This window comes from Sander lucioperca, chromosome 21 (assembly GCF_008315115.2).
Source record: "Sander lucioperca isolate FBNREF2018 chromosome 21, SLUC_FBN_1.2, whole genome shotgun sequence".
Taxonomy (NCBI): Eukaryota; Metazoa; Chordata; class Actinopteri; order Perciformes; family Percidae; genus Sander; species Sander lucioperca.
This window is the reverse complement of record NC_050193.1, coordinates 22,221,739-22,245,491: the sequence shown is the minus strand read 5'-3', so window position 1 is coordinate 22,245,491 and position 23,753 is coordinate 22,221,739. Positions and strand designations below refer to the sequence as shown.

At 40.7% G+C, this 23,753-nt stretch overlaps 1 protein-coding gene across 3 annotated transcripts in view; it reads left to right on the top strand.

Annotated features, from left to right (window-relative positions):
• LOC116064006 (RNA binding protein fox-1 homolog 3-like) overlaps positions 1 to 23,753 on the top strand; it is a 428,560-nt gene that overhangs the window by 25,938 nt on the left and 378,869 nt on the right. For all 3 annotated transcript variants that reach the window (XM_035996928.1, XM_031319063.2, XM_031319064.2), the window contains exon 2: positions 21,542 to 21,664. The gene's annotated coding sequence lies outside the window, so the exon portion shown is untranslated. The remainder of the gene's footprint in view (positions 1 to 21,541; positions 21,665 to 23,753) is intronic.

Here is a 23,753-nt window from a genome sequence, read left to right as displayed (position 1 = left end):
CCAGAAAACAAGCTCTCGAGGTGATTAGCTCTGTCATTTAACATGGAGCAGATTGATGGCTATATGTTGAAATGCACCTTTCTGTTATTTTTCATCTCAGGGCCTATGAGCTTAATCCATTTTAAGCTTCTCAGTAAGAAAAAGAATCTATGGAAGGTGAATTAGAGTGTAAAGCCGATAGAATTTCTCAGCATTTTCTCCAGCTGAGGGTGTGACTTACTGGATTATGGGAACAGTAGTTTCTGCTCCAACCCCCCTTAAGTTCTCTGATGGGGCTTTTATATTCCTGTCTATTTTGATACAGTTTTTTTGTATTGAGAGCGCATCGACACATTCTGACTGTGAATTTCTTCATCACAAGTTATCCTGCTCCTCTGTGCCATCAGCTCCCCACCAAAAAAGTCTTTTATTCACAGTCTTCAAAGTCATTTGTCTGAAAAAATAAAATCAGCAGAAGCCTGAAATTGTAAAATCACATCATGAATAGTGATGTGGCTGGCATCCAAAATATGGGCTAAATGAGCAAATGTGATACATTATCTCAGTATACGTTTGGAGATGTAGAAGGAAAAAAAAAAGTAAGAGAAAAAGATATATGACAAAATTATGCTGTGGCATCAGTGCAAACCCCTGCAGTGTGAAGTGTTCCCAATCAGAAAAGCACTCATGCTACCATCATCTCTCGACTCCTATAACAGCATGCTACTTCACTTAGCAGCTTCCATTTGGGATGCAGCACAAACACTGTTTTAGCACTTTTATCTTAATGCACTGCAACACCCTGTAGCACTAAAGGCATGATTATTGTACAGAGATAGGACGACTTGCATTTAGGCAAGACGTATTTAGACAGGAACTTAGCACCAACCTAACAACTCAAGGGCAGATGGCTGTGCGATAGTCATTGCTCATTCGGTTATTTTTTTGTAAATGGACTCTTTCCATATATTTTAATATAACACTAATTTCTTGCATCGTTATCCCAGTTTAAACCATAATGTCCTACTGAGTGTGTTTACTGTTTTGGAGAGCAATTTATCTGCCAGATACCAGACTGTTGTCACTTTAACCATCTGATGGCTGCTTTGGCTTTGAAATACTCAAGGAAAACAAAAAAAGCAGCTGAAGGTTAGAGGGATCACAGTGAGGTTGAGTTGCTTATTTCCATTTTTGTGATAGGAGCTGAGCGACATATGGCTGCTGTCAGCTTTGTGGTGAAGCCAGGTGTGGAGGCGAGCCTCAGCAAAAGCCTCGCAGCCACACCCATCTGATAGCGCCTTCAACGCGGAGGATAAAACGTCCGTCACCCTCGTCTCTGAGCGTGCTTGGACCCAATGTGACAGTGAGGCTTGTTCTCACAATTTCACTGATTTAATAGAGGCACGATGTCAGCGCTGACCTCATCCACTGATGTCTTCACAGCTAATGCCCTAACATGTGACATTGACACTCAGCAAGACAAACCGTAAAGGAGGGAGATGGATTGACAGGGAGACTCATATGTCTCCCTCTGGATGGAGGAGAATGATGGACATTAGACAGGAAGACAGCAGTGTCAGGAAAAACAACAAAATCAAGCATAGCATACTTTATTTTGTCATTATGTCAAGTTACTGTGGTGTGGGCAGGCATTTTTTAAGTTATTATTTATAAGAAGTATATTTTAGAAGTATAGTGCAGTAAGTTTTCCTGCTATGCAAAGTGGTGATCATGTTTTCTGTGGTCAGTTCATGTTATGCATGCTTAGTATTTTAAATAAAAACTGAAACTAGAACAAACAAGTTATACAAATGTATTTAGATAAAAACAAATTTAAGAACTAATAAAACAAACAAAAAAACTGAATTTAAAGTGTATTAGTTGGTTTCCATGACTTCAGAAAAACATGTAATGACAGGCCTCCACTGGATAGAAACATAGCATCAACCTCCTCACACTTCACCAAACTCTAGCATGATATGTAACAGTTTATGAGAGCTGATGTCATCTTTGTACGTGTAGCATTGACTTATGTACTTGAGCAACGGAAGATGAGAGAGCAGTGATGACTGGATAAATACCATCTGTATCCAAACTGTATTACTTACTGTATGTCATTTTAGTATCAGATATCGATTTTGACAAGAAGATCAATACTTGCTGATTGTAAATAATGTAGTCTCCCCTCGCTGCGTTTTGCCCAAAATACAGATTTTTCTTATTCCATTTGCTGCTAAATTGTGACCACATGCTACAGCACTGTCACCACCTACAGTCAAAGGAGATATTACATGTCATACTTACCAGCCGTCAGCCCCTAACAATAAGAGTAAAAATGTTGCATTCATCAGAGTTAATGCAACATATCAATATCCTTAATTGTAAGTCTCTTTGGATAAAAGCGTCAGCTAAATGACATGTAATGTAATGTAATGAGTTAAAGGCAGAGCAGAGGACCGCAGTTTTACTTCATGTCTCAGTCACCAGCAAGCAAACAGCTAATGTAATCATAACGAATGTTTTAAACAAACATGACTACTGTTAGCAATGTGGTGACGACAGCATTGAGCTCAGGCTCGTACACGGGAGGTGTAGAGTATGCATAAGTGGGGGAAGGGAGGCATTTCATTGGTTCTTTCCAAGTGGACCGTGAGGCAGTGATTGGTGGGTGTTTTTACAAGATTACCGCAACTACAGATGATGGATCTTTTTCGCTCCTTTTTCAGAGCCCATAAGTTATTTATTGTTGTCTGGGTTTAAAGGCCATTTCAAACAATATATAAAAAGTGTATAATGGCAAAAAGTAGCCAACCCTGCCTTTAATCAGGAAAAAAGCACACAGATCTGCAACCAAAGAGAAAGGAAGGAGAGGTCAAACACATTTTGTTACTGAAGAGCATTCAGTAAGGCAGGCAGTTTTCAGGCTGCATACAGAGTGAAAAATGGCTGAAATCGCCTATCGTGACAAGCTGTGCCAAAGCAGCCTATAATGTCATCCACTTTTGAATTGTTATCCTATGTGATTCTAGGTGTATTAAACCAAATCAGAGTTCAAAGTACTTATTCATGAAAAGGATAATTATCAGCAATAACCTTCTCTGGTATTACTTGTTATCAGATCAAAATTAAAATGTTTGGTATCATCTTTCCGTATGAGAGAGCAGTGTTGTGGATGCAACACGTCGTCATACCTAAACGACAGAATAGGCCGATTGCCAATGACTCCCAAAATTACATATACAGAACAGGCTGATTACTTAGGAATTACAGTCAATCTAAGCCTCCTTGAATTGAAAGAGTTGGTGAGATGGATTCTCACATATATGAGCATTCTATTAAACGCCGTGATACCATGGATGTATAGCATGATACGGCCATTTTAAACACGTGACTATAACGCTTGGAACGCTGTGGCAGATTTAATCGCATGACTGTTCTATTTAACGCAACAGTCACAGTTTTAAACCTTTTAAACAAGTAGTTAATGTAGTGAAATAGAACTACTGAAGTTTAGGCAACACAAACTTACTCATACCACTCATAGCTGCCTCCTTACACGGAGGTTTGCGGTATACTTTCTCACCTCACTTTGCGTTTGCTTCTGCGATAATTACTACAGGCACTAGAGGTCGCCGCCTAAAAGGAAATATAATATGGGTCGCTATAAGCTGCTTGCAAAAAAGACCTATAGGGTCGTTTTCTGGGTGAGGACAGTCTGCTTGGGTCATATGTACAAAAGTAAGGTTTGTTTGTGTTTTGTAAAAGCCATGTCATGGACCCAGAAAACTGTTCAAAGTGAGACATACCCAAAACATAGTCAGCAATACCAGAGTTAGCAAAAATCAGTTAGCCCATACACTTTTTATTTATTTATTTTTTGAGCATTTTTCCGCCTTTAACGATAGGAAAGCAATGAAAGGGAGAGAGAGAGGGGGAAGACATGCAGGAAACCGTCCCAGGTTGGACTCGAACCCTGGACCTTTTGCATCGAGGTATGAACCTCTGTATATGTGCTCCTGCGCTACCGACTGAGCTATCCTGGCCACGTAACCCACAGACTTTAACATCATGCTTCAGTAAAGCTACTCTGGTCAGAGCAGTCAGCAGAATACAAAAGAGAAGCACCGGTTTAATCAGGGATGTTTACCAGATTATGTGAAATAATTAGCCTTCAAAAAGGTGCTAGGACATACTGGACCCAAATTAAAAAAAAATTTCAATTTCAAATCCAAATTGAGCTGAAACTGAAAGTTTAAAGTAAAAAGTAACTGAAATAAGGGAAACTAACACTGAACTGTAGGAACGTACAGTAGAACTGATTTGAAAATATGGAACTAAAGTAACCTTGATGTGATCCTTCTCCTTGCTACGCTGCGGTTTGTTTTATTATGTTTGTGTTGTATTATATTCTCTGTTCATACATAGCTGAACTCTGCTTAATGGACTAACCTTCCAAACTCACAGCAGCACAAACACAAAGAACCTGCTGTTTTTAAAATGATTGAGCCATGACTTGTCAGCGAGAATCTACTTTCGCCCTTGAATGCTAATTACGTGATGTTTATGCAGAGTCACGTACACACTCCCAAAGGATCTGGCAGGCTGGATTTCCAAACTCTTAAAACAAATCTTAACATGTTGTCAGCATAACAATGTCAATAAAAATGGCACTTCACTTTCTGTGTCAGTGAGGCATTTTTTATTCCCCCAATGGGAAAGGCTTCAATAAGATCTTTCCCTAGCATTCCGCATTATCTCAATCTGTGACACAATTTCTACAATCAGCCTGACAGCTGCCCTAAAACAAATTAAAATGTATGAACTGAAAATGCAAATGCATCCAACTCATTTCAAAAAGTTTTCTGTTGTTTAAATGTTTGCTGTAGTCATTGTTCACACTGTGTGGGGCAAACCCAGAGGCATATTTTATTAATATTTAAAACTATTTTTATAGGCGAGATTCTGGCACAAAAGTTTCATAAAACGTTTGAAAGATCGATACAGTTGAGTGCCTGAGTTTTGTAATAGTTGGTGATTGCTGGAGGCTCAGTTTGCTTTCCTTTCTGAGATTTGTAGCTCAGAGGTGATTTAATGAAATGAAGTTAGATTCTTTAAATTATAGTTTTATATGAGCTCTGATTGGTACATTTGATTTGCAAATACATGATGCATTGTATTTAATCATCATATTTGAGACTTTTGCATTGATATACAGTAATAGGTTATATTGACAATACTGTTGGAGGCCGACCAATAATGGGTCGTGTCCAGATGGTAACCAAAGATTTGCGAAAGTCTTGAAAGATGGTTGAGGTTAGGTAACAGGTCGTCAGGCAGCCAGTCTCACGAGGGTTTTTCGTGGGTTTTTGCAAATCTAGGGTCACCATCTAGACATGACCCCAATAATGGTGGTGTTACTTGATACATTAAAAAAAGTACTACAAGGTAGATACTACGAAATACAAATAAAAAGCTACAAGTCATGGTGTCGGTCATTTAGCAAAGCTTGGCTACTACATTTTGCAGACATGCCTAAAAGGTTCCAAAAAGACTTCTTTGAACTACATACAGTACTTTTTCAGACCAATCCACAAGCCAAGACACTATTGGACCCAGACAAAGATAAAAAACTACTTTGCTAGGGTTTTTGTCTGGGTAAAATTATACAACCATCCACATGTGTATTAGCTTTGGATACCATAGCAATTTAGTATTGCTCTTCCATAATGTTGGGGATCTCACAAAAGAAAAAATACAGCAGTCAAAATGGATGCAGCAGAAATATCCTGACTTTTAGTCTGAAACATTGGCTCCTCCACTTCCCATAATGCATCTAAATAGCACCTCTTTGTCTGACCCCTTCTTGCCCACGTCTTTCAAACTTCATGGCCCCATTTAATTGTACCGTAGCAGTGGGGTCATTTTGATGGTAATCTAGTTGTAATTGTATTGTTTTGAACTCATTTCCAAGTAACCTTGGCTTTTTCCTTGAACCTGAAATGAAAGTTAGGTGTTAATATGTGAACCATTTGTAGCCCAAAACAAAATCTGAATCTCCCATTAAAATCAAAAGGCTATTTGTCCAAATGTCTCCAAACTATTATTTATACAAGCTTTCCATACTGCCCTGTGCAAATCAGAACTTATGTGTAAATCCACCTGATGTGTCAACATCTAATCAGCCCAATTTGGGAATGAAATGAGGGGAAGACATGAGAGAAAAAGAAAGCCAAAGAAAAATGAAGAGGCAGGGGGAGAGTGGGGAGAGTCACCGCCGCCCACCACTGCCTGGCCCTGACACCTTGTGAAGAGTGCTCATTCATCACGCGGCGCAGGGCTTGAGCCTCCGTAAATCACTGTGGATAAAGGACGCGCCATAAAGAATGGAATTGTGAAGGTAAGGGTTTTAAATCCCCCTAGATGATCCGAGATAAACACGGAGAGACTTTTGACAGTCCCTCGTTACCGCCATGAGCGAGAGGAGCTGTCACCGCTCCCTCCTTGCCTTTCATCTCTTGGTAACAGTCTGGCTGCTAATATCCTCAATTATCTCTGCAATATGTTGCTGGGAAAAGGGAAAGTTCCGAGGAGGCATTCACACAATTTAAAAGTTTTAATTTGACAGCTTGTGGTGTAATGATGACTTGTGATGAGGGTAGAGGGGGCCTGCAGCCCACACGGAGTGTGTGACAAGTGATCGGACCGGACTGAGAATGAGTTTGTGGATGTCAAGCCTTTCTGGATCACATGTCAGGAAGCCAAATAGGTGTTTCACAGGTTGATGCGGGGGGAGGGGGGGGGGGGGGGGGATGCTCCAAGCTCCAAGCTCCAAGCTCCTAGCTCCTAATTGTAAATGGCAGTGGCATTTCAATTGTTCATTTCTTTCACCTAAATACATTGAATTCTCCACTCTCCAGATGATACCTGTAACAGTGTCTCATGTTAATATCTGTAACACCTCCATGACATTTTCCCTCTCTTGTATCAAAGAGAAACACGTAATAAATCAGCATAGTGCTTGGCTCTCTTTTTCTCTAAACCGACGATACTGTTCCTAAAAAAAATCCATCCGTACGTGCAGGAGAAAGAATGGAGTGCATTTGCATAGACGGAGCAGCCGTCTGTCTGATAATGACGCCTAAGTCACAGTGCATGATGGAGACACAAAGGGCACGAGACTGTCGCATGAAGGTTGACTCTCAGGAAATATCCTCCCACCTATGTACCTCGGCAGGTAATTGTCTTTTCCCCCTCCTTTCTTCCTATCTGATATATATACATAGCTTCAACTTGGAGGATAAACCAATCGATCATCCCAAGTGTCTCAAGTAATAAGTGAAAGTGATAAATCGTGGCTTTGCACTCAAGTTTATGAAATATGCTCCGTCCTGCAGGTGTGGATGCATTGTCTGGCAGTCAGTGTTCCTGGGCCTAGGTGCTGGTGTCAGAGCACGTAGGCAGCACTGTACTGCTAATAGGAGGATCTGCCTACGGTGGAAGTGCTTGCTCCATCAAGGGCTTTGTGCTGCAGTGCAATTAGTACACAAAATATTAACATAAGGATCAGACGTGGTTTTTCAACCAGGGCGCAACTTAAAAGTTCAAGGTAGTTCACATCAGCGTACAGTAGTTGTGATCTTCTTTCGCTGGAGTAATTGCCTCTGGTTCATTCAGCTTGACTCAGTATAAGGTGAAGTCAGTAGCGCCGGTGGCATAATGACGGAGTACACACTTTCTTGTTCACATTAACAGCTTTTGCTTGATAGATAAAAGTCCCAAATAATGGCTTCTGTGATGGAGTGAAACCAGGATAACAAATTGGCCCTTTGTGATAACAACCCCCCCTGTGAGCTACCCGGGTGTGAGAGTAAAAGACAGACAGCTTTGAGGAGGGGCAGGTCTGCAGCAGCTTTGCGCCAGGGGAATAGCTCCATGCCCTACAGAAGGATGGATAGTGTAGATTTGTAATGGTTCCTCTGCTTTTGACAAAGTAACCTAACCCGCAACTTTTATCCTCATTGGCTAGAGTGAAAGGGCATTGGCAGAGCTGGCCGGTAGATAAGTGAGGCCTGTCGCTCTGGCTGGTACGTTATAAATTGCAGCTACCTCAATCATGTGCGGGAGACAAGCGAGCTGTCTCCTGTGACAACCTCCTTTTGACTTGACACGCAAAAAAATAAATAAAAAATTGATACAAGGCGGAGAAGGAGGGATTGAAAAATAATGTGGGCTGAGCAGATGTGGGAGGGGATGTCTTCCTCAACAACTTTTATTTAATATTGCATAATGCAAGATTTTAATATTAAATTAAAATGCTGTACATGCTTTGTCTAAAAAAAATATACAAAAAAATACAGGGCTGCAGGCCAGAAGAGTGTCCAAAACTTTTTAATTAAAGCCCCTTGCATTCTCCTAAATGTTCTTTCTCCAAATTTAGAAGTGGTATTCCTGCTCAGTGTGCAGGGAAATCATTTTAACTAAGAGTCGAGGTTAAATAATGCTTTCATTCATTCTTTTTTACTACCCACCAAGACTATAAAGGGTTGAACCATTGAGTATGCAGTTAACTGGAACAAGGTAATGAAAAACCCTGAAGTGAAATTATATCTGTGTATCACATAGAGCTACCGGAGGGTCAGTTCACCCATAACACAAAAATATAGAATTTACCCCAGCTGAGCAGATAGGTTTTCTTTTTACTAGTCAAGGTTTTGAGAAGAGCCTGAAAAATGTCATTTCTGCCACTCAAAAGAGTGAATATTGACATTTAGAAAACTCAACAGCACTGTGTTTTTCCAGAAGCAATGTCCTAGTTCTTCTGAATAATATGAGACCTTTCATGAACAGTATAGCCGTTTGAACAGTTTTTGGAGGGGACTATTTATTCTGTTGAAAACAAAATTTTGTTGGGGATCTCAAAACTAAATGCCATCACCTCACCTATTGCATTGGGTGGTAACAGAATCCTCTGCAGCAGTGGCCGGTTTGCTCAGTTGGTAGAGCCGGCGCGCATATGTAGAGGTTTATTCCTTGACGCAGAAGGTCCGGGGTTTGAGTCCGACCTGTAGCGGTTTCCTGCATGTCATCCCCCTCTCTCTCCCCTTTCATGTCTGAGCTGTCCTATCATTAAAAAGGCGGAAATGGCCATTAAAAAATAAATTAATAAAATAAATTAATAAAAAAGAATTATCTGCAGCAGATATCTGAAAAGCCGCAAAACAAATCAAACAGAACCTTCTGCATGGCTAGACAGATAGTGGTGATTTGGGTGAACTAATCCTTTCATGCTCTCACACAGCCATACACAGGTGTTTTCACTTGTTGGGCTAATTAGACTCTTCCTCTGACTGTGTGGGCGTGTACAGACTGCAACTGATTGATTGAATTTTTTGTTTGTTTTTAGCACTTTTTGTCTTTCACTACGCTGTTACATCCAATGCTGTACACTAAGTAGTAATAACTTCAACAGCAATGCATCTAAAGGATCAGCTCGTCATCCATTTCTGCAGGTCAGTACCAATATCCAATATCAATGGACATGTTCTCTGTTGCTTAGTGCTGAAAATGGAGGAGTCGTCTGTTACATGTCATGCAAAAGAGATTACGCAACCTCGACTGTGTGTTGTATGTGGGTGTTGCCATGGACGAGCACAGTACTTTGTTGTTCAAAGTCACTCTGAAATAGCGGAGATATTTAACAGAGGAGTTGGGCTGAGGAGATAGATGTTTCCTTTTTAACCCACACTCCTACCGAGTCTGTTCTCGCTCTGAAAAAAAGCCTTTGACTTTTTGTTCTTGTTTTGACCGTATGCACAACACAAATCTCTTGTTATTGTAAACCCAAAAAGCCAGGCATTAGCTTTTTGGCTAAGTCTCAGACAAGGGTATTAATCACATGACCACAGTTCACTGAACTCTGCCTTGAAATATGAGACTCATTTCTCCTTCCTGGATAATCAACTTAGGGAGAAAAGAAAATCTGATATTTCACCTTGAATTGCTTCATAACTCGCTTGCGGGATTTTAAACTCGTCATGCTCATGCCCGATTATACTAGACTGAAAGAAAACTAATGAAATCAAAGCTGCGGTTGTGCAGCACAGCTTCTCTTAACACAAGCACACCACTCTGTGCCTGCCAACAAGCATATGAATAAATCTACATGAAAGCTCGTATTAATTGAAATGTAGTTTTACTAGCGATGACAGCAGATGCCAAATTTTGGTCTAAACACTGTACATTGATCAATTCTGCCTACCGAACAGGCCATTAATTAGTTTACCACACCATGTTCTTCCAAGTAGGGCTGCACAATATCAGGATATATGAGGATATAAAATATCTAATTGCGATTATTTTGACTGATAGATGTTTGTGATTGCGATATGATTCACAATATTGGAGGGGAATGATAATTCTCATTTTATCTCATCATCAATATGGTTTGACACATATTTTGCCTGTAACAGATATTGCACCCCCCCTGCGATTTGGATATTGCACGTATATACACATATTATAAGTCCATATTGCGATTTCGATAATATTGCAATTAATTGTGCAGCCTTACTTTCAAGAGGATGCATCATGAAGACCTGGGGGACAGTCATGTATGAGTATAGCACAGCAGGTCATACATCTCTCTAAAAACAAAACCATACCCCTTCATTTAAGCTGCCGTACTCCGCCTACTTTAATTCATAAGCATTGTTTTTCTTAGCTGAGAGTCAGACATATACATGATGTGAGAAAAAAAGTATTGTTATTATTGCAGATTAAAGGAGGAAACACTACAGAATTTACATCATCACCACAGCTAGTGTCGGGGTCTCAGTATTTCTTTGAATATTGCTCATTTGTTTAGTCTTTTTTTGTTTCACACATTCTTTTAGTGGCACACACTATTTTATGCAAATGATCCGCTTATCAGATGCTGAGTTTTAACACAATAGCACCTTGTCGAGGACAAAATATTGTTAAAGGACAACCTGGTTGCTAATTACGCAAACATCCAGTCTCCACTGGCATCCAAATAAGATCCTCTCACTGTGTTAGCCACTTCTAACATCCATACCAATATAATACTACCTTATCAAGCAGAAAGAGGTTCTGTTGGTAATCTTTTTTTCTTTAGGTTTGTAGTTACACAGTTTTGTAGCACAGTTGGTCTTCTGTGGTTTAATGCACTCATTTCCTCATACGAAGAGGCAACCCACCCACATGTAGCTTGCTACATGGTGACAGTTATCTTGATAATGAGTTCTGGATCTGGATTTTGTTGTAGTGGCCAAAGCTGGGAGCCTGTGATTTCAATAATGCTGCCTTCAGATGTTGTGTTTACTTTGTTTACGAGAAGAGTCCACATGAACACCCCACTAATTGGGTATTCACAACCTCGTAAGTGGAAATCTTCTGAAAGCTCAGAGTTCACGAGTGGTGACGTGTTTGCTGACGTTTTTGTTTTTAGAAATGGCAGGTCCTGGAGGTTCATTTTTTGTTAAAATAAAAAAAGAAGTTAAATTTAAAGTAATTTTAGTCTTAGTCTTTAGAAGTTTTCCTTGCTAATTTGACGTCCTCTGTCATTATGCCTTTGCATTTCCTGCGTTGTGATTCCTGCTCGCTAGCTTGCTAAATTGTTAGCCTTAGTTAGAGTCTGTTAGAGTTGTTGCCAAGCAGCAGCAGTCTCACGACTTAACCACTTAAACGTCAAGCATATCATGCACGTGACTTCCTGTGTCGTAACCTCAAGCTCACAAGGTCCATTTGAAGGCAGTATGAGTGTGGTGTTGTGCTCATTGACCGCTGAGACTCACCAATCAGAGCTTTGTAGGCATGACTTAGAATGAGGATAATCATATTCTTGTGCTTCTTGTTACAGAACAATTTCCTCAAAAATGGAGACAAGCGTGGATGAGATCTGCGCCGCAGTATAGGTTGGTGTAAGTCCACTCACAGAAATAACAACTTTAAAATTGTCATATTTCTCCAATCACTCTTAGCAAACGCTACCAATGTTGACAGGATGAATACATTGGTCACTACTAACTCAGAAAATAGTAGAAGGGCACTCAGAGAGCACAGACCTCCGCCAAGGCATGCCCTATCTCACAGCTAACTTTTCGACATGACGCATTTTTTTCGATTATTCTGACCCCACATGAATGCAATACAAATGCCCTCTCGCAACTGTAACAGAAGTAAAAAAATATTTTTTGTATCCAACCTGGGATTCGGATCAGCTCCAAAATGTAATGGATTCTTACTTGGCCCATGCTACACCCTTCCATTAAGTTTCATAAAATCGGACCAATAGTTTTTTTGTGATCCTGCTGCCAGACACATAGATGACGTGTGTGTCCATTTTGACGTGCGTTTTTATTGTTATAGTGCTACATCTTGAGCCTCTGTCTCTCTTTTGCGTTGCAGAAATAAAATCAAAAAGTAAAGTAAGATATTAAAATGTTTATTTGGAGGTAGTTGGTACTACCGACCACTGCTGCTTAGATATCAATGGATGGAGGAGGTAAACGAGGTAGCTAGGTCTGGCTACATTTCTGGGTCGTATGGACATTGTAGACATGCCTTAAAGTGCTCATATTATGCTTTTTGGCTTTTTCCCTTTCCTTTATTGTGTTATATATCTTTTTTGTGCACGTTGTAGGTTTACAAAGTGAAAAAGCCCAAAGTCCACCCCAAAGGGACTTACCATCTCCAACAGAAAACACTGTTCACAAACTGCTCCAAACAGCTCTATTGTAGTCCAGCCTTTACTTCTGTGACGAACGTGTGTCACTTTGTTACACATGTTATAATGCTCGCCTAGCTGCTAGCGTGGCACGCCCTCATACTCTGCTTCTGACTGGGTAGTAGTACTTACCTAGGTAATGCACATGTGTGACTCCCAACAAAGATGGAACAGAAGTGTGATGCCTCACTCTGTAGCTAAAACGTAGAGCTCAACACACAGGGTGAAAAGAGGAGCTGCAGCAATGTGCAATACAACAAAAATATGGTGTTTTCTGAACATTAAACCATGTAAACCTATTCTGAAATAACCTCTAAATACAATTATGAACCTGAAAATGAGCATAATATGAGCACTTTAATGAATACCAGTAAGGTAAATCTGAGAAGTGTAACAAAGCCTCCCGCAACAAATATATAGCTTTTTTTACTCACCGTCACACACACACACACACACACACACACACACACACACACACACACACACACATATACCGGCCATGGTCTCCCATTTTTTAAAAGTTTGGAAAACCCCAATTACTTGACAGACTTATGGAAGAAAAAAAATGACTATTCATGAAGGCGGTCAGATGTTAGAGGTGAAAGTGGTTCCCTGATGGTTCCACGTCCTCGTGCAAAGCCTCCTCTGTCACCTCCACTGCCGCTCTCCTCTCAAACAACGCTCTGCATTCAGTCCTTTCAGGAGAAGATGTGCCCTTCCTACCAACATACTGATGTTTAATTCATTCCCGGACACCTGGGGGACACTCATAACAACAACAGAGAGAGGGGGAGAGGAAGAGAGAGAGAGGAATTAGAAGGAACTAAATGTTTGCTTTGTAATTTGGCAGTGGAGGCTGTGAAGACAAATAAATCCTGTTTCCGTGTGTTGTGTTTGACTTGAGGAGTGGATGGGTGCAGTGAAGATGTTGCCGGACACCTTGGCGTGCTCCCACTTAATCAGAGGTTGATTAAGCACACTTTCCGAGGCATGGATTAGGGGGGCTCCCCTCGGACTCCGCTAAATTGGTCGGAAGGGAAGGAAGGCAGAGTGTTGAGCGCTGCTGGGGGAACTTTTGATGTGTCAGTCAGAGAGTCTGGCATGGTTTGCTTTTATTGACCTTCCCATCCTTGATTTGTGATGGATCCCCTGGCGCTAGGGTAGGTGGGGAAGGTGCTCGAGAGGTGCGGAAGGTTAAAGGAGATTCAGCTTTTGGAGAATTTTTCCAAATTCTGCTGATCCGGTAGAGCTGCCACAAGCATTCCTGCAACTCATAACAATAAAGGCCATTGAGCTACGATGCATTTGCAGTTTAGATGTTTTTTTCTTGAAGATTATATATTTGTCATTTTTGCTTTATTTGACAACACTAGGAAAAGACACGTGGCAAGTTTTCCTGGGCAAATCCAGGATGTTGCACCTACACGGTGTGCATCTGCCTGGAAGTCCTGGCCTAGTCTTCTTTTTTTTTTTCTTTTTTTTTATCTGGTACTTTCCATTAGTACTTTTCATTAAAATCTAAACAATGGGTTTTACTCATATCATCTTGTATCCACTGTTAATGGATTCAACAAAGTACCGCAGCTCTGCTCTAAATATATCTGTCCCCCTGTATGGGCAGTGTGTGTCATTTATGGATTTATGGTTAATAATAGTCTGATGCTTTCTCTGCTGTGAGACTGGTTTGTAACCCCTCCACAGAAGGAATGGCATTATTCATGTTGCTGCTGTGGCACCGTTATTAATGTAATGAGTCAGGCTGTTAATGTGATCCCGCTTCAGACACAAAGGGGATCTCTCAACCTGAGCCCTTGCTGCAGACAGGAGACCTCTGTGCCCTACATAACAACGATGGGACGTGTCATCGCTGATTTAGTTTGCCCTTGAACCTCCTAGTGAAAGGACCTTGTGGGATAGCCTTTTAAAAGGAGCGCCCAGAGATGAAATGAATGCTCTGTTCCAAACTATTGAAAGACGCACACAACAGCGGAAAGCTTTTAGAGCGAGTGCTGTAATCTAAAATGTGCTATTTCTCACTCACAGCCCAGCACAGCTCTGGGATGGGCTGATCAGATAGCCAGAGATGAATCTGACTTGACCTGTGAGCAGCAGTCGCTGCCTCCCGCATTGCCGGCCATGAGGGGAATTTGCAATGGATTCCAGATAAATAGAAATCAATTCAAATTCAGCTGAAGCCCTATACCTCCGATAAGGCACTGCTACACCTATACTCACACATTTTATAATGAATAGATAAGGATTAATGTAATTTCAAACTGTCAGCACCTGCCAGATGGCATGTCATGGATGAGCTTATCATTGTGCCATGATTTTATTTACATTCGAGAACATAAACAGCCGGTTCATTCGTGTCATATCGGTAAACATGACTCCATGGTAACGGTCCATGGAGGTGCAGCCTCACAAGTGTTTTAAATAGCCTTATTAACTCACTCCACTCGCTCATGTAATTAATGTTGGCTTACAATGCAGCTAATATCTGCTATGTAACCTGTGAAGACACACAATAATTATGTGACCATTTGAGTGACAGAGATCAGGAAAGGAAATAGAGGAGGCCCGTCCTCAGCCTCATCAGAAGGGGCAGAGTGTTGGTCCAGGTTAATAGGCATCCTCCAGGGGGGGATTAGCTGGAGTTAAAGAAAGTAAAGAGGGAGGCATTTGAATTCCGTATAATAACGTCAAATACCTGACTTCTTTTTTTTTTTTATATAATCTCATTGTCACGGGCCATTTGCAAGTTCTTGGTCCAAGGCATTACGGAGTTCCCTAAGCAGGCATTAAAATCCTGTGAAAGAACACTTTATTTGAGTTGGACACTCTGTAGTACCATCCAGAAATAGCCAGCCATCTGTTTCCTGCTTTTGCACTAGCCAAGCACTGAGCTAGAAGCATTCTCAGACTGACTGAGTCTTGAGTGAGGAAGAAAAGGAGGAGGACAAAAGTGCTGCGTAGTACTGTACCTCAAGATATGGCTGGACCAAAGTCCAGCCCGGTGTCTGGTACCCTGAAAAGTCGGGGCAGCAAAATGTTACTTTTTATAAGGCCACTTGTAGTAGAGTGAACCTGTGATCGATTGGGATGTGAAGTGGCTTAGCCGTACCTCTGTGTGTCAACAGCTTCACCCTCTCCTTCAACCCTATGATAAAACAGAGGCTCATGGTACAAACTCTCAGTCGGTGTACACCTGTGCAGTGGTGGAAGAAGTATTCAGATCCTTTTACTTAAGTAAAAGTACAAATACCACACTTTGTACCACACACAAGTAAAAGTCCTGCATTGAAAATGTTGGTTACACTTTACTTGAAGGTATCTACATAAGAGTGACATGACACTGTCATGAACGTGTCAAACATTATAAACAAGTCATAAATGTTTATGACATAACGCTTTTTTTAGTAAGTGTCATTCGTTTTTTGTCATGACAAGTTATGGTTATGGTTAGAGTTAGGGTTCATGTTTCATGACATCAAGTAAAGTGTTACTTAAAAGTAAAAGTATGTAAATATATTATCAGGTAAATGCACTTAAAGTATTAAAAGTAAAAGTACTCAATGCAGAAAAATCCTCACATTTTAGAAACTGGAAACGACCCAAACTGTTCTGTCAACTAAATGTTTATCGTCTAATCATTTCAGCTGGACTTGTAGGCCTATATATTGTTGGGTGTTTTAATTCATAATAAAACATTGTATTTTATAAACTAAATGTGTTTTGTGCTCAACAATCTTAATTTGTAAAGTATCTCCTAACTAAAGCTGTCAAATTAATGTAGTGGAGTAAAAAGTACAATATTTCTCTCTGAAATGTAGCAGAGTAGCATGAAAAGAAAAGATTTGAGTCAAGCACAAGTACCTCAAATTTGAACACAAGTACAGTACTGGAGTAAATGTACTTAGTTACATTCCACCACTGCACCTATGAAACGGCCTGTATGATTACATTTTCATCTTCTAACTTTATCTACTTGATCCGCAGCGGATTCCTCTGATCACTTAATCAAAAGTGGCCAAACTTTTACTTCAGCAAATCCACCCCATGCAGGACACAAGACCTAGAGGAGGTAAAGGTTGAATTGACAACAAATTAGAATGCGCTCCACAGCGCCATAGATTGAGACAAGGATATAATTGGCTCCATATCAGGGTTAGATAGCACCGTTGTTGACTTCTGATTTAGAAAAAAAAAATAAAAGAACAAGGTGACTTGATGTTGTGGTGATAAGCAAAAATCCCAACTCGATCACATCAATACGTTGCTCGGTTGCACGTAGGTGGCTCACCTTGTATCCAATGACAGTGGCCACAGTGGCTCGCCGGCAGATAGCCACCAGAGGATTTTTTTCTAGTGAGCGTGCATCGTCATACATTTATTGCTGTGTGTGCACTGTCTTGTTTTCCTTACGATCGTTCCAGTTGTTCTCGACATACTGTTGACTTAGAGGTCAAGCCCGCGCAAAGGCATACATTTCTGGAGCGTTGATGCTGTCTAATTCACAGCATGTCACACAGCAGCTCTTCAAAAACAAAGGTCACCTCTGAACAGCACTTTATGGCTTTAGATCTATTTTTATAGGCAACCGTGCCGATTCGCCACTGCCCATAATCAGTGTCTGAATCACCTCTGTGAGTTCTTTACCTTCATACAGGACTTTGTTTCAGTGGTAAGCACACAACGTGCTCCGGGGGTACAGCATACATGAGGTTAATCGGTTAAAATACCCAGATTATTAAAAGGAGTGGATCTATTCCTAGCTCGTGCTTCATGAGACAGGACAGTCAGACTGGAGGGATGAGGTCTGGAGCACACCATTAAAGCTCATCTTTGGTCCCCAAGTATGAAAAACATATTTTTTTCCGCTGCATCAACAGGCCACTGTTGATCAGAGTTTACAGTAAACACAATACACATCTCATCTTGGTTAACGGTGAGGAAAGATCATTGTCATAGTAAATAATAAAGACCAAAAATGACTTTGATGATCTTTATCAGACCTAAGGAATCCTAACCCATGGTGTAAATGAAATGCATTACAAGTTGGAGAACACATTCTGTACATCCTGTACTCAAACTGTTGATAGTGAAGAGAAAAAGCATAAAAAGCAGCATTCTTTTAAGGACTGGTCGAGTGGTGGAAAGGGAACACATGGAGGCCGGAGTAACCTTCACCCGGTGTATGTTTCATTTGAAGGTTACTTAACCGCAACAATCAGTTCAGGCTGGTTTTGGTGAGGAAACTACAGTATATCCCAAATTGAAAAAAACACAGAAACTAATAAAGAGATCCACAAGTCAACAAAATAAAAGTTAGGCCATGTCCATGGCTATTGGGCAAGCTTCCAGCAGGTCTGCACCTTTTACTGAACAAACTCTTAAGAATGACCAACCCCTGAGGTAGTGGTGGTAGTAGTTCTTGAGGCTGAAAGATAGCTCAGGGCTTGTGCCCTTTTCTGTCCATAAAAACAGACATGTGAGGGAGGAGCTGGAGGAGGAGCCCACTTGGGAGGATTGGAGGTGGCTTGTGGAGGAGGATTGTGACCACATTTTTTTTTTTTTTCTCTTTTCAGACCAGCGACTATCTGTCCAATCTGTTTGCCTGTGAGACAAATACTCACTATAGTTAAATATCAGTAACACCCCTTGAGGACCTACTACCCCTTGCTTTTAAACAGGAAGCTCCTCCTACAGGCAAACCAAAGTTAATCCAAAATCAATTTAAAATGATAAAATGTTAGTAAAATGTCTATGTATAAACAATTTCTAATTATTATCCTAACTGTCCTAACACAGGAATATTAACAATGTAAGTTGCTTAGGGTACTTAAAAAAGACGTTTCCCTTAAAGGTGCTGTAGGTAGGATTGTTAAGATCCAGGCTTTAGCCAAAGAATTTGAACATTGACAACTTCTCAGTCCCCCCCCCCCTTTCTGCTAAAGTCCAAATAGTCTCCTAAGCCCCTCCCCCCACAGGGGAGAATGAATGCGTGTGCATGAGCAGTGATTAGGCTTGTTTGAGATGAACTGCGCCTCGCCTGTAAAGTGGACAAGAGCAGGCGGCAGCAGCCGGGGGCGGTGACAAAAATCCGCTCTCAAGTCGGACAGTTTCCAGCCAATTCCAGCAGCTTTCAGGCTGAACAGGAAGTGACAGAAACACTGTGGTCCGATTCCGATTTAATAAAATGTTATCAGACCCATATATCAGCTTTTACACAATCTCCAGTTGTTTTAATTATGACAGAGTAGCTCTCCAAATGCTGTAGATGATCCGTAATCAGAACAGATTTAGTCTCTCTGACTTCTAAACATAACTATCAGCCACACAATGTGGTTTGTACAGAATAAACCTTTAAATCAGACAAATAGCAGTTAAAATCCCTCCAATTCAAAATCAATATAAAACGTCATCATATTGAGTCGATTCTGAACCAATCAGCTGTTAGATCAGCTGAGAGGCCGCCGTTTCCCAGCATGCCCTGGGTCCGCCTGGGTCTTGCAGTCGGTAGAGGGCAACTGCGGCGCCTGGCTCTAAAAACTGCGGCCGCCTTGATCTCGTGAGGTTATCGTTGCCCACGTGTGCATGACGTTAGAGCAAGTCTGGATCAAGTCGGACACACCGGCATGCATTGAGCGGCGATCGCCGGTGATCGATTCTGCGCAGATCTGGCTCATCTCGAACAAGCCTTTTGACACGCAGTTAGACATGCCTGGGCTACACAACTTAGCAACACAACTAGGACTACAGACCAACTTTGCAGACAGGATGGAATCAAGTATAGCACTGCAGAAGCTAGAATGAGTCTGGACAGTATGCAGCCTACTCTTGTAGGGCACCGGTTAGCACTGTGACAGTCCTATTCTATTATTATAATTAGCAAATGAGTCCCATGAAAATATAACTGTCGAACCGACTTTCCAATCAACTGTTCAATTCAAGTTTGTTTTGCTAAATAGGATAAGATACAATTCCTTCGTTGTAACTTGTCAGCACTCCCATACATTGAATACAAAAATGTTGAGCCCGGCTCCAGTTCTTTTTGGCAGTGCCTTGGTCAGAGGCACTGACAGGAGCACTAACCTAACGTACATGATTTCTATGTTTCTATGATTTCTTTAATCATAATTCTTTCCCTAAACCCTATACCATATTGGCCAGGATACAATATTAAATCACCCTTTTCACTTTGGAAAATTATGTTTGAAATTGTCTTTATCCCAAAAATCTGAAAATGATCCCTATGCATACAGGCTGCTTTATATTTATGCTATAAACAATGCAAGACACATCAGAACCTCATATATACACTTTAAACCTGTATTTAACTTTGTTTTGTTAAAGCTACATTGTGTAAGAATTTCTCCCATCTAGCGGTGAAATTGTATATGACAACCAACTGAATATTACTTTCTAGCCCCTCCCATTCCGATCCCGTTTTAACTCCTACGGCGGCCGTATTATTCCAAGAAGTACGACTTTGTCCGTGAATGTTCCTTCCAGTGTAATAATAGTTTTACATTCTCGTTATTTTGGTACCATTTGCATTGCTAACATCAGCTATCAGGTTCCCAAACGAATGCAAGCTAATTTTAGTAAAGTATCAGCGTGATCCTCCATCTTCAACAGGCTTTCAAATCTGCCGGCAGTCGCAGGTAATCTCCCCCTGGCATTCGTCATGGTGCCACTGAGTGTAAAAGCGCGAAAAGCGGAGGTATGTCCCTCTTTGGCTAATGTATTTTAAAGATGGAGGCGCAACATGGCAGAATACATACGAGCGACTCGCTCGTATGTATTCTGAATGATTCGGAATGGCAGATTCTACGCTTACGAGAATACTTGGATTAGTTGGTGGAAGAAATTACACATGAATGAGCACCTATTTGTGAAAGAACAAAGGTTTCTTTGCTAAGAATCAACTCAAAACATTACACAATGGAGCTTTAATATGTTAATGGTGTTCTTTTATACAGTAGTCAGAGCTTGTTCCTCGAACAACTGGTTGACAAAAATGCCATAGAGAGCTAATGTAATGTGTGGTGCCTAAATCCAGCTTTTAATGTTTTGGTTCACAGAGCACTTCATTTATATTTGACATCCTGTTGTGTGAAATGTCTGCCACTTTTTGCAGCTACTGTACATGTTGATTACAGGTTGAGCCCTCTGTGGTGAAACTGTGTTGACATTGTGTCTCTGTCTAAGCTTGTTATCTTTGTGCCCCACAGTTTGCTTCACTCGTTCCAAAAAGCCACTCTGTGTCTTTAGTAGCAAGCATATTAGTCTCCATGGAAACTCATTTTACCAATACTTCATTGGTGCCAATGACCCTGTACTGTTGCTTCTCGCTGCTTTGTGTGCAAGTGTTTTCTTTTGGAGATTAAACATTTGAGGGCAAATTGAAGTCCTGCTGGATTTATCGCTGGGATGTTGAATATGTGGAATATAATACATGTGGAAAATACCAGTTTGGTACTGTAACACATCATTTAAAAAAGTTCTTAAGGGTAAACAGGTGTAATGCCAGGGGTCCTGCACAGTTTCATCAGATAGAGAAAGGGTGTGGAAGATAGCACCCAAAAGAAATTCACTGAAAGAATATCCCTGACCCTTTTTTAATACAACCCATTTGACAGCAGAACATTCCTTCAAATTAGTGGTCTGATATGAAAATAATGAGACTGGTTGTTTTTATGTAACCATATTTTGCTTCCTGCAGTTCTACCTGCTTTTTTTTTATTGAGCAGTATCTGTTTCGGGATTCCCTCTGGAATATTTACGCTCTTTCTCTCTCCAAAATGTCCACAGATAATTGCTAGAAGGCAGTGCCCAGGAAGGTCAGCCAAGAATCCCGCCGTAGGTGCCAAAGTGAAATCTACAGGACTACAATTACTTGGACAGACTGAGGCGGCAGAGCAAAGTGAATGACAGGTAGGAAATAATTCATATGAATCACCTGCTGTATTATGAATAACCACCTGCTGAGAGGACATCGCACAGTCAGTTATCCTCAGAATTGGTTCTGAATAGCCCTTTTTTGCCATTTGTTGGTAATTGCCTTAATTCTCTTGATAATTCAGTGAAATTAACCTCCGAGAACATTTCTTCCTTATGGCATTCATGAGACAAGGTTGAAGTTGACATGCCAGCAGTCACACAATTATATTCAGATTAGGCTGCTATTTGGCTTGCTCTTTTGATGTCAACACTTTAGAGGGGTCCTTCTCCACCGATCATAATTTCCTAATCTTCATTTTACCAAAACGTACAGTGATGTATCCTACATGAAGGGCGTTCTTTAAGAAATTCTATTCTGTTTTCTGTTTGGGGTACATCTAACCTTGTAGTGAACAGACATGAAAGGCTGTCAGTCAAACCATCATGCCGTCTTTGTTTCTTTGTGGTTGTCGTTCTCCAGAGGAGTCAAGCGGCCACTGACTTAAATCTAGTGGTTCTATGCTCCTGGCAAAATGCTTCTCTGTCCTCCTTTCTACCCAACTCAGCGACCGCCTCAGGGTAAGGTGGAAAGAAGGTGAAGAAAAAAAGAAGTTTTAGAACAGCGTTTGGATGGTTACAGAATGTAATCAAGGCCAGAAGATGGTTAAATAGTTCACTCACTTTACACTGACCTTTGACAGACTTTAGCCTTTTCTGTCAAACCCAAGGAATAAAGGAAGTGGAGTTGACAAACCTGAAATTTAAATTAAGCATATATGTTCTGTAATGGCAGTACAGCTTTGGGGCATAGCTTTTTTTTTTTTTCATTTTTCAAAAGAGGTTAAAAACCGTTTTGGACATATTTGGGGAAATGGCATTGAAGCATCTGAATGGGTGTTTCCATTGGCAACTGTTGACTGACAACTGAGGGCCTGCGTTGCTAAGAGACGGGCTGTGGTGCACTACTAACTGGAGATTGTTATCCCGTATGTGTAATGAATGTTGATACAAAGCGTTTGTTTTCCAACAAGTACCCATAGCATCAGCTATTAGCAAGATAAGCTGTCCGTCTGTTTCGAAAGACCCATCACACTCTTAAGTTTGTGTTCCACTTGGAAAGTGAAGGCTAGTTAGCCTAGCTTGCTAACATTAGCACGATTCCCACTAGACGTTACTTTGCGTTCATGTTCGCTCCACATTTTAGAAAAAAGGGTGCTAGCTAGCGTTTGCTGTCTTTCTTTCTTGGGTCCAGATCTTTGTAAACATACATGTCGACAAATGATGACGGAGAAGGGTCACAAAGATTATTTTTGTAAATTACCACTTCATTTTAAAACATAATTATAATTACTATATATTTATTATAATTAGATTTTGCAAATGTTACACTATGAAAGGCAGAATGTATCTAAATCTAAACACAATAATCACTTTCACCATCAAAACTCAAAACACAGGGTTGTGGCCTGCTATCATTAACCAAACATCAATTATTTAATCTGTGGACACAGATATCAAATATCTATGTTAATATACTTGTATTGATATACTATGCATTTTTATTACTATATTTTACCTTATGGGTGCCTTACGGTTAAAGCTGAGACACATAGTGTGTGTGTGTGTGTGTGTGTGTGTGTGTGTGTGTGTGTGTGTGTGTGTGTGTGTGTGTTGTTGACCAAGGGTTTAGAGAAATTTCAGACATTTGTCCGTCTAACCACCAGCTGGCCGCCTGACTCAAACCCTCAGCAGAACATCAAACATCACAGTATCTCACTGCTTGGCTCAGTTTCACATAAACAGATCAAGGGTACCACAATGTTTTTATTCCAGTTGATATGGAAATGTCACATCATTTCAAAGAGAACTTCTGTTTTATTCATGTCTAATATCCTTTTACTTCTGACTGCCCAATGCGGGCCTGGGAAAGCTCTAACCAAGCAAAAAGCAAAGGGAGCTTTACTGTAGAGGGTACAATGCACTGCACATGCAATTGTTCTACTGCAGAAAACGTAGAATGTTTGAATTGAAAATGCACATACTCATGAATACTTCTGAGGAGAAGTATTACCCTTTTCTGCAC